The sequence below is a fragment of the Urocitellus parryii genome, unplaced genomic scaffold, assembly GCF_045843805.1.
Source record: "Urocitellus parryii isolate mUroPar1 unplaced genomic scaffold, mUroPar1.hap1 Scaffold_88, whole genome shotgun sequence".
Lineage (NCBI taxonomy): Eukaryota > Metazoa > Chordata > Mammalia > Rodentia > Sciuridae > Urocitellus > Urocitellus parryii.
In genome coordinates this window covers 1,034,787-1,047,237 of record NW_027554213.1, presented here as the reverse complement: position 1 = coordinate 1,047,237, position 12,451 = coordinate 1,034,787, and the positions used below count along the sequence as shown (strand labels likewise).

Below are 12,451 nucleotides of genomic sequence, written 5' to 3'. Positions count from 1 at the left end.
TCCGTCAATAAGGCTTCATTGTGACTTTAACAAACATTATCTTCTCACATACCAGGAAGTATTGTAAATTTATTTCACATAGGAAAAATTATTTGGAATAATAAAGCAGGAACTTTTCCTGAGGTTGCAATTTATACTGTATGGCTTCTTTTTCATGTTTCGTCTAGGTTTTTAGAAGTGAAGTATAGTAAATTTGGATTGTTAAATTGTGAAGGCGCTGGAATTACATGAACATACCACCTTAATAAAGGCAAGTTCTGTAAGCTTACATTGCTATTTGTAAAGTTATGCATTCACAGCATTTCAGATGCTGTTGGACTTCATGTCCCCAACCTAGTTTGGTGAGGGCTGTTTCCAAGTACCTGTACATTGGAAGTCTGAATGTGTAACAATACTTAATGAAGGTCATGTGACTTTTCTGTACTGTTAAACTTCATTGTAATAAAGAGAGAAAAAAGTATGCCTTTTTATTTATAACCCAGCTGTGGACCACTGCCTGAAAGGTTTGTACAGATGCATGCCACAGTAGATGTCCACATAATAAAATTCATAGTTATCAATGCAGTTTTGATACATTATTGAATTCTGTCCTTTGAATAGTAGATTGTTTCTTAGCTGCATGTTTTAAACTGAACAGTTTATATAGAATTGTATGTTGATATTTCCATTAAATATACATATTAATTATTATGCAATAGGTTTGAAATCTTCATATTGTCACCTTTCCACACCCTTGGGTGTCATCAGATCTCATAGATATTTAAAATATATAAGCCTTAATAGTTCTTCCATGAGCTATTTAGAGCCTACTGCCAGACCGATTAATTTCATGCTGATTATTTTTGAGATTTCAGTACTGCATGGACCTCAGAAGCTTTTCAGGTACAAACTTCTAGAAGCTTAGGTGCATGTAGTAATAGCTACTTATGTTGTTAATGGGTTGTTATATGTTATTCTAAGTGTACTACTGTGCCTCTTGGGGTACTTTGATGGTAATTGGTGGACTGACAATTTTTAAATATATTAGGTTCCTGGAAGGTAACATTATTTATTTGATTAGATGGATACCTTCTGTTATTAAGCCTACTTGGCTTTGCTGTTTTTATCCTTGGCAAATTTGAATATTATTGTGTTCTAATAGAGAACTTTTCTGTAGAGATAACTGCCATTATTCAGTATTTTGTGTTACAAATCTTTTATAATAATAGCCCTTGTTGGACTTTTTGTTTTTCCTGATATCTTTAAGTATCAAATAATCCACAAAGTAATTATCAATGAATACAAGTGGAGTTTCTCTAATTGTAAGGCTTCTAAAAAGTGAGTATTTCTTAAAATAACTTTGAGGTTATGGGAAAAATGTTAAAAAATAAAGTTTTAAGGCAAAAAGGCTTTAACTTTGTAGGAAAATATATTTAAATGTTTACTCATTACAGAAGAGTTTGTATTTAAGTGAATAATTTCAAGTATTTTAAAGCTGAATGGTTTTTAAAATCTGGTGCTGTGCTCTTCTGATATAGCTTCTGTACTCTGGTACCATTGAGGTGCAAAAAATTCCATACTTTGAAAAGACAGAATCCATTTATCACCATGAAAGCTTTTGCCAGTCCCACAATCCTTTCCACTGTTTGCATAGCTAAATTGTTTTGTAATATGCATAAGTTTTTTTTAGATTTGGTCACTTGTTTTTCATACTTCCAAAGAAAAAAACTTTGTTGAAAAGTATTTAAGGTAAAAGTGGCCTGATTAAGAATGATTAATCATTTATAATGATTAAATAGGAAATGTTCTCCCAAATCAGTGTCAATAAAGGATTTCATGTACAGATTTATCCACAAACTTTATAAGAGTTGGTAGACCTTTATAAAAATTGTGTAAAGCTTTATGTGCATTTTATGAGAAGACCAATATTTTATAGCAAAGTTTATTGTTCTCTGGGGTCCAAAGGGATAAAAAAAATTAAACAAGTGATAAAATTCTAATGAACAATTAATTGATGGTGTTATGCATGGCATTTAAGAACTAAGTACATGATCTTTCCTGTACCTTGTAAGTTATGTGGCTCATAGGTGATGCCCATTTAGTGTATGTAATCTGTAATTTTCATGCACCTAAAGATGATTAAGCTTCTAGAAAATACCTTTTACCTAACTGCTTCTGGGGTCCTTAATGTGGTTGAATCATGAGTGGGACAAATTATGTTGAAATAACTCTTTTGACTTGTGCTTCTTTAAGTAGTAGATAAAGTTGAGTCAAATTGAATTTTAACTGTCCTACTTTGGGGATTTGATAAATTCAGGCAGGCACTGTAATTGCCATTATTGAGGAAGTTATAAGATTAATAGAACTGCAGTTTTGGCTCTTTCATCTACTCCTCTTATCACCCTTTGTAGAAAAGCAAAAACAACATTTTGTCTGGCACTAGTTTCTATTTTATAAGATTTACAATTGATGATAGTAACAAGGCTGGCAAATGAGGATCAATTTTTGAGAGACTGCTGGAATTATTTCATTTGAATTTGTGTTTTAGAAATCTCTCACAATGTTTGCCATTAGATATGGGAGAATACCTATTCCATTGATCAAGTTATGTGTTGAACTCAGTTTAATTAAACTTATATAGGGGAAAATTCCCTTTCCCTAGGAAAAAAACAAATATGGGCTCAAAATGGAATTGTAGTAGATAAAAGAGCTGCTCTTTTCTCCTATTCTTGCTTGATCATTGGATTTTTTTTAAAAAATAATGCATGTATTTTAAATTAATTGGGTAATGTTTTTCTAAAATTAAAATTTTCTTCTTCCTATAGCCCTGCCATAGGACAGGCTGAGGCTGAGTCTCAGTGTTGCCCTGTTCAGTCTGAGGCAAGTAGGATTTATTTTATTCCTTATAGGGGCTTTCACAGCTTTATGGCTGTTGGATATTTATGTCCCCAAACTTGCAGCAAGTTTGGTGAAGGCCCCTAAATTTAATTAAACTTAGGATTTTTATAATCTTTGGGCAGAGAAGGCTTTATATTAATATTCACATTTGACTATGGTGTAAACAAACAAAAACAAAGTATTTTATATTACATAATTAACAGCCTCAGTAAAGTTTATATTATTGTATAGAACCTCAGTAAATTGACAATTTGACATTCTTAATTTGGAGCCATGAAATGTTTCTTTCAAAATTTTCACTTTCATTTCTAGGAAAATCTTACTGGTTATACTCTCCCCAAACTATTAAATTTAACCTCAAGGATAAGTTAATTATTGGAACTGCCACAGGGTACTGATATATGTTATTAATCTTAAGCTTATACATTGACATCAAGGTTTGAAAGGACATCTGGAGATGTTTGTGATTTTTAATATTTTCAGATGTCACCACATTAGAGCAAATGTTAATGTAGTGCCCTGTGAAGAGTGGGAAGGTTGTATGTGTTTGTGTGCTTGTGTGGTATGTACAGGTGTAGAGTACATGTGTGATAGAAGAAAAGGGTTTGAGTGTTACAGACCTGTCAACCTCGATAGTTTACTAATTTTTAGGAAACCAAACTAAAATTGGATCGTGTGGCAAAGTTACAACTATATTAAACTGGTTTTGAAAATGATTACTTCATAGTTCATACTCACTCTTAGTGAGCAGTGTTTTATGCAGTATGCAGAGATGAATAGTATCCACATTTGTTTCCAAGCAAGATTAGTTTTATTTGGTGAGAAAAGTTGTATGTCTATGTGTGTGTGTGTGTTATAGGGGATAAAGAGAAAATTGGAAGAGGGGCCAAAACAAACCTGGGTTATGTTTGTTCCTTCTTCTGTATTAAGACACCATCCTAGCCAGATAGCAATTCCTCTGGATGAGAGCAATTAACATATAGTATGATATAGACCTGTATTGTGTTTTTATTCTTGGAAACTTAAAAATCATTAAAAGCAATTCAAATTTGGGGAAAAAAAATTACCCCTGGACTTAATGAATGCACTCTGCTTCTGTGGATTTATAATCTGTAAAATCCCTGACAGTTCTAAGAAATGAGACACCAGGTAACTTATGAGAACTCACAGAAAAAAATAACTTTCATGTAGACCCCTGCAAAAATGTATACCTTCAAGCTCCCCTGTCCACACCACTGGGTATAAAGCTCAACAAATGTCTGGACTCAGTATTCAGTGAGAGAATTTGTTTTAAGTGAAAGCTCCCTCTGGAGATGCTGCAGACAATAAACCTGCTTCCTGCTAATTCCTCTGGTGTCCAGTCTCATCTGTCTTACTTCAGTACTGCCAGTCTACACTGTGATCTGCATCAAAGTTATTCTTCAGAAATAAAGACTTTTCAAAACAAGAATAAACTAAAATAAACTATGACAACTAGGCTACCAGTGTAGGAGATTCACAATGGAATTTTATATACACAAGAAGAAGATTAAAATAAATCATTGGAGAATACAAAGAATGAATGTAACCAGAAGAGTGGATAAGCAAATGCGAATTAAGAGTGAACCCTCTATTATAAAGAAACACACCTCATTAACATTGGATTCACATCATGTTAATTATCAACTTAAAAGATATAGACTGAAATATTAAATTAACAAACAAGACCCAAATGTATGTGGTTTATAAGAAACACACCTGACTTGCAAAGTTGTTCACATAATAAAAGTGAAAAAATAGAGAGATATTCCATGTAAATGAAAGCCAAAAAAGTAGTAGCTATTTGTAAATGTGATAAAGGTGACTTCAAGCAACAATTACTCAAATGTAGCAAAGAAGGTCACTACATACTGCTAAAGGGAAAAATCCAACAAAAATAAAAACATCTGTAAAATATTTACACGTGAATGGCATTGCAACCAATTTTATAAAAATAATTACTATTCAGTCTAAAGGGACAAATAGGCCCCAATAAAAAACATAAGTGTTGGTGAAGTTAATACTACTATCAAAAGTGACTGGTTAGGTGGACAAAACATCAATAACTGTCCTATATATCACTTTTACTTTATTTCATATCAACTTAATAGTTATCTACACACTATTTCATCAGAGAAGAACAGAACTCATAATTTTTTAGCATACAAAAAACTTCCTTTCTAATAGATCATATATTAGGATACAAAGCATGTCTTAGTAAATACAAAACTGAAATAATTCCCTCTAGCCCTTACCACATCACAATGGATTGCTATCAGAAAACAACACATACAGCCTTTTTAACAAGTGGGTCTGGGAAAAAATAGATACACACATGAAGAGAAAAAGTCAACTTAAGAGTGGATCAAAGATTTAGGAATTACACAAGAAACTCTACAACGGCTAGATAAAATTGTAAGGTGAACTTTTCAACACATTAACACAAGCATCAATTGCCCTAACAAAACTCGTAAAGCATAAGAAATAAAACCAAGAATCAATAAGTAGGATGGCATCAAATTAAAAACTTCTGAACACTAAAGGAAACAAATAAAAGCATAAAGACAGAACCTGCAGAATGGGAGATCTTTGCCACCTGATCCACAAATGTGTGTTAATATCCAGAATATATAAAGAACTCAAAAAACTTATTATAAAGCAATTAATAACTCACAGAATAAATTGAAAAAAAACTAAAGAGATCGTTCTTAAAATAACTACAAATGAACAATAAATATATTTAAAAAGTTCAACATCTCCAGCAGTTTGGGAAATACAAATAAAAACTACATTGAGATTTTACCTCACTCTCTATAGGATGGCAATTATCAAAAACTCAAGTAATAGTAACTGTTGATGAAGATGCAGAAGAAAAGTACACTTGTACATTGTTGGTGGGACTGCAAATTAGCACAAACACCTTGGAAAGCAATGAAGAGATTCCTCAAAACACCAGTAATGTATTACTCAACTCTCCCAGTCCTTGGTATATATTGAAAAGATTTAAAATCAGCACATTTTAGGAATGCAGCCCCATCAAATTTTATGGCAGCACAATTCAAAATAGAAAGGCTATCAAAAAGAAGCCTAGGTGCCAATCAACAGATTAATGTATAAAGAAAATGTGGCACATACATGTAATGCAGCTCTACTTAGTAAGTCTTCAATAAAAAGAAATAATGGCATTTGATTGTAAATGAATGAAACTGGAAAATGTCCTGCTAAGTGAAATAACTCAGACTCAAGAAAGTCAAGGGTTGAATATTTTCCCTTATATTAAGAAGGTAGATAAAAATAAAGAAAAAATGGGGGATTCCATAAAAATAGAGAGGTCAGAGGAGTAGAGGAAGGAGATTTAAAGGGATGGAGGGACTGTCAAAGGAAGTGTGGTGAAATGAATCTGAAGAAATTTTCCTTTGTACACTTAGGAACATATCACACTGAATTTCACTTTGATGTATATCAATGATGTACTAATTAAAACAACTACAAATAAATACAAGAAAGAACAGTGGAGTAGATAAGAGATAACAGAGGTAGGGAAGGGAGAATACTGGGAATTCAAACTGGAAAAATATATACCATGCTTGTATGATTATTGCAAAATGAACCCCAATATTATATGTGAAATAATTATCTAATTATAAAAGAAGCAAATAGTGAGTAGAACTACAGAAACTGCATGAATACTTGAAGAATCAATAATACAGTTGCACAATCAAAGGGTCACTGATGAAATCAGGGGTGGAAAAGTTTTAAATAGACCCAAGAACCACAAGAGAGTCAAAACACAACATCTCTATATTTATGGGACAAAGTAAAAGCAGTTATTTTTATTGCTTGTTTTTTATTTTATTTTACTGAGACATTGTATGTAAATATAATAGTGGGGTTCATTATACTATATACAGAAATGCACATGTCATATTTTGATAAATCTTACTGCACAGGAACTTTTCTTTCCCTCTGATGTCCCTTCACTAATCTACCAAAAGCAATTGTATGAGGGTAGTTTATAGCAATGGCTACCTCCATTAAAAATCTGAGATATTTCAAATTAAATACCTCATGAAGCATCCAAAGTCTAAGAAAAACTTCAGTAAATGAATTCTAAAACCAATACATGAAAGGAAATAATTAATGTCAGAGTCAAAATTATAAAATAATTAAAAAAACATATCAATAATAAAACAAATAATTGTTTATTGAAATTGTGAATAAAATTGATAAACCCTTTGCCAAGGGAACTAAAAGAAAGAGAAAGAAGATTCAAGTGAATAAAGGTAAAAACAAAAACAGAAATATTAAAACAGACACCACTGAAATCCAGAAGATCTCTAGAGACTATAGGAAAACTTATTTGTCAATGAATGGGAAAATCTAGATTATTTTAAAAACTAAAATTGCAACAAAAATATCTAGAAGATATTTGTAAAATATGGCCTAAAATTTTTGAATCAAAGGGATAGAAAAAAAAACCAAACAGCTCAATAACAAGCAATTAGGTTGAAGCAATAATAACAGGCCTCCAAGACCAAAGGTGAATGCATGGCTAAATTTTATCAGATATTTAAAGAAGAACTGATATTAGTCCTCCTATTACATGTAAGAGCAAAGGAAAGATTCTTCCAAAGCAATTCTGCAAAGTATTACCCTTACTGGAAAAGAGAATATGAACAGAACAAGGAAAAAAATTGATACCAATATCTTTGAGGAACATAGTATAAAAATCATAAAATCTTTACAAATCACATTTGACAACACATTACAAAATTACATACAGTGTCAGGCATGGTGGTATATGTCTACATTCTCAGAAAGGCAGCAGGTTGTTGAGGAACACTGTAATTTCAAAGCCAGCCTGGGAAATTTAATGAGACCTGTATCAAAGTAAACAATAAAAGGTGCTGGAGATGTGGCTCAGTGGTACTGTGCCACATCCTGGTTTGAGACTCTAGTCACATAAAAACAAAAACAAAAAACATAAAAGCTGGTTTTGCTCCAGGATGATTCAATACATGCCAATCAATAAAACTAATGCACCACATATAAAATCAAGGGCAAAATTTTATGATCACTTAAGCAGCTGCAGGAAAAGCCTTTGATAAATTCAATCGCCCTTAATAACAAAGCCCCGAGAAACTAGAAATATGAGAAATTTATTATAAGATAATAAGGACCAAGTATATCAAGCCCAAAGCCAATAGTATAATGAAGAGGAACTGTTGGAGTCTGTAAACAAGTCAGGATGGCACCTGGCATTTTGCCAGAGAAATGTTAGAGTCTGTAAACAAGTCTGGATGGCGCCTGGAAAAATGCCAGAGGGAGTGGTTTGTGAAGTAAGGCCAGCGAACCATTAAATGTGGAGATTCCTTATTGGTTGACTGATGTATCTAGTTTATGCTAATTAAGATAAGCTGGGTGGAATGTATAAATACCTTTGTTGTCCTACAATAAAGGGCTTCTACTCCTGCTGTATCAATCTACACAAGTTCCTCGTCACCCCCCCCACCCCCGCTATTTTGCTGCAGCTGGAGTGCGGCAAGGAACATTTTCACTAAAATCGGAAAAGACAAAAATGTTCATTGCTACCAATCTCACTAATCACAGTACTTAAAAGTTTAGACAAGAGAAAGAAATAAAAGAGATTCAAATAGGGAAGTTAAAATGTTAAATCATTTCTATATGCAAATGATATAGTCCTATTCTTAGAGGAACATAAATGATGTATCATGAAAATTCTACTTTTGATGAACGAATTCATCAGAGTAACAGGAAACAAAATAAATATATAAGAATAAAGTGTCTATACACCATAGCATACCTAGTGAGAACAAAGAAAGAGTAATAGCTCATTCAAATAGCTTTAAAAATAGCTAGGAATAACCCTCAAGAAGACAGTGAATGACCTCTTCAAGAAAAATTACATTTGATGAAAAAGGAAACTAAAGAAGAAAATAGGAATTAAAAAGACCTCCTATGTTCATGGAGAGGCAGAATTAATATTGTGAAAATGGACATAGTACCATAAATGAATTATATATTCCATGTATTCCCATTCAAATTCTAATGACATTTTTCACAAAAATTGGGAAAAAAAGAACTACTCCTAAATTTGTATGGGAGGAAAACAAACAAAAAAAGACTTAGACAAAGTGATGCTGATTATAAGACAAACAATGGATAAACAACAATGCCCAATTTCAAAATATAAAACACAGCCATGGTAATAAAAACCATGGCCCTGGTGTAAAGAAAGACTCATAGACCAATGGATAGAAGAAAATTCAGAGAGCAAAGTCACACAGATACAGTCATGTGATACTAGGCAAAGACACCAAAAACATATTTTGGCGGAAAGACAAAAGACATTTTAGAAATAGTGTTGGAAAAACTAGATATCCATATGTAAAAGAAGGAAATTAGATGCCTATTTTATAACACTATACAAGAGTTTATTCAAAAAGGACTAAAGACATATGTACCAGACTAGAAGGTTTACAAATGCTAGAAGAAAAAATATATGGAAAACACTTCAGTATGTAGGCAATGACTTCCTGAATAGAGCCCCCTACAGCTCAGAAAAAAAGAGCAACAATGGATAAGAGGGGGTGCATCAAACTGAAAAAATTCCTGCATAACAGTAAGAAGTGGTAGCCTCCAGAATTGGAGAAAAGAGTAGCTTTACTAGCTACTCTTCTGACAGAGGGTTAATAACCTGAAAATATTAATGCAAATATCTTAACACCAGAAACACAAAAACCTTTTCAATCAATGAGCAAATGCACAGTGAGTCCTCAAAATAAGAGATACAAAGGCCAACACTTCAGTGAAAAAAAAAACCATAACATCTTTATCAATCAGGAAAATGCAGATCAAAACAACAAGCTCCCATTTTCCACAATTCAAAAAAGTAATCATCAAGAAAGCAAATAATACTGGGAAGATGAGGAGAAAAATCTCTTATATGTGAATGGTAGGAACATAATTACTATATCCCTATGGAAATTCATATGAAGGCTACTCAAAAACTGAACATAGAACTACTTTATTATCCAACTATACTACTCAGTACTTAATGGAAAATATTAAAATCTGCTTACTTTAGAGATATACATATGCCCATCTTTACCATGACACTATTAATGATAGGCAAGTTATAGAATCAGGCTAGATGCTTGTTAATAAAAGAATGGATAAAGGAAATGTGGTATATATACACAAGGAAGATTTCTATGCATAGAGAACAACAAAAATAAGTTAATTTTAGCAAAACGAATGAAACAGGGAAGCATAATGTTAAGTAATATAAGCCAGACTCAGTAAAAAAGTATCATATATTGTTCTCATATGAATAACTAGAGGTGGAAATGTTCAACATAAAAATAAATGAATAAAAATTTTTAACCATTAGCATACATAAAATTGGGAGTATGGAGGAAAGAATGTTGAAAACAGAATTATGGGAATATACTTGATCTATATGTATGTACAAATATGCCACCGTGAAAATTCTGTATAATTAATGTGTATCAATTTTTAAAAATTTACCATCTTTTTTAATTTTTAGAAGTTCATTTTTTTATTTATTATATTCATTAACACTAATACTTTTTCTGTTTAGATTTTTATTTTTTTGAATAGCAGTACTATCTGTATTATATATATGTATATATTTTTAATTGATTTCTTTTTAGTTATATGTCACATTGATTTCTTAAGCATATAAAATATGCCACATTTATTTGCTTAGTTTTCTATTCATTATAATCACAAATGATTGTGATTGTAATCCCAAACCCTGCCTCCTAGTCATTGAAGGACGTCAAGAGTAAATGATAGACAAATATGACACATTGTTCTATATGTCCAGCATGTACTTCCCATAACATTCCAAAGTTTGGCCTAATATTAAGTTGCTACTCTTATTAATTTTAATATTTATTATTTAAGTATCAGCCATCTTGACTCTTATTCAATCTGGACACAACTTTCCCTTCATAAATGAATTCTTTGTATGCATCCCCTTTTCTCAGGTTCATATTCATAAAGCTGTTCTTTTGGCTTCTTTTCTATTTCTTTCATTCCATAAGGGCACACTGAAAAACTGTTTATTCCCACCATATTCTTTCAATGTTAATTCTATAAATATATCTCATCTGTTGCTATCCTTGTTTTCTACTATAACCTGGTAGCCTTATTTCTTTCTAGCATGTTTGTCATCATGGAAGATGATATGTAAAAAAAAATGCAAAGAATTTTTTTTTTAAAAATACATTACCTTTGAATCAGGTGACGGAATGGAAGGACAATCATTCTTTATTCTGATTGCCTGCACAAGTGTGGTTTCAACTACTTCCTTCTTTGATTGGTAGGTTTACTGTTGACAGGTAAGTTTCCACTCTTTTGGTTCCCAATGTCATATTTTACTTCTGACGGTAAAAACATAATAAACAGTATATAAAATTCTGTAATTTTTTTTAGTAGAATCTTTTTTATTCAGAAAAAAACAAAACCAAAAAAAAAAGAACAAAAAATCCAAAACACAAAAAAAAAAAATGAGAAAAATTTTTTTCCAACCACACACAGGAGGAGTATGGGTAAGGGGGAGGTATCTTTCCATCCAGCCCCGGCCCTGCCCCAGCCCCAGCCCGTGGTTTTGGCAGCAATAAGGGATGTGGGGTAATGGCCCAAAAAATAAAAATGGTGTCTGTGTATGGGAAGGAGGGGGTGCAAAAGCTGTGGGCAGTGGTGAGGGAAGGGACAGAAGAGGTCAGTACTGGGCATGCCGCAGGTGGGAAGCCATTTCATAACATTTCTTGTTGATCAAACCACCGTGGACACCTTCTTTGCCCATCAGCAGGACTAGCGTCTTGGCAGTCATGGTGACAGTGACATTGAAGGTGGGGGCTCCACCGGTGCTCTTGGTACGAAGATCCACGGTAAATTCCCCATCCTGCAGCAGTGAGTCCCGGATCACAGAACATTTCTGGCCCCCAAGTGTCAGCCCATTCACGAAAAAACTTGACCGGTCTTTGCCAACCAGGACACCAACCTCAGCTGGCGTAATGTTGACGAAGGTTTTCCCGGGGACGCCGGCCCAGACGGAGGGCGAGTCCTTGTAGCCCACGATGGCTGCGACCTGACAGGTCCCGTCTGCCATGAGGTTGTCGATGTAGGCGTTCCACCCGGCCATGGCGCTGCTGCTGGGACTGCTCTCGGAGCTGCTGCTGGGGCCGCGGGCTGGGCTCGGGCTAACTCGGACTGGCGGGCCGGGGAAGGCGGAGAGCTCGGGGCACGCGCTACCATCCGGACCGCAGCTCTGCTAGCTGTGCAGCAGCCCTCGCACCGCCACTTCCTGCTCTTCCCCCCCTCTGGATTTTTATTTGCAAAGGCGGTAGGGGCGGGGCCTGCTCCCCATTCTCTCCCTCCCCGCGTCTGCCCAGATACCAAACTTTGCAAATGCAATTTTAAAAATCCCCCCCCCCCTGGATTTTTATTTGCAAAGGCGGTAGGGGCGGGGCCTGCTCCCCATTCTCTCCCTCCCCCCGTCTGC

The 12,451-nt window shown here is 34.1% G+C and overlaps 1 pseudogene; it reads right to left on the bottom strand.

Moving 5' to 3' along the window:
- Positions 1 to 11,655: 11,655 nt before the first annotated feature.
- Positions 11,656 to 12,158, bottom strand: LOC144253061 (profilin-1 pseudogene; annotated as a pseudogene).
- Positions 12,159 to 12,451: the final 293 nt, after the last annotated feature.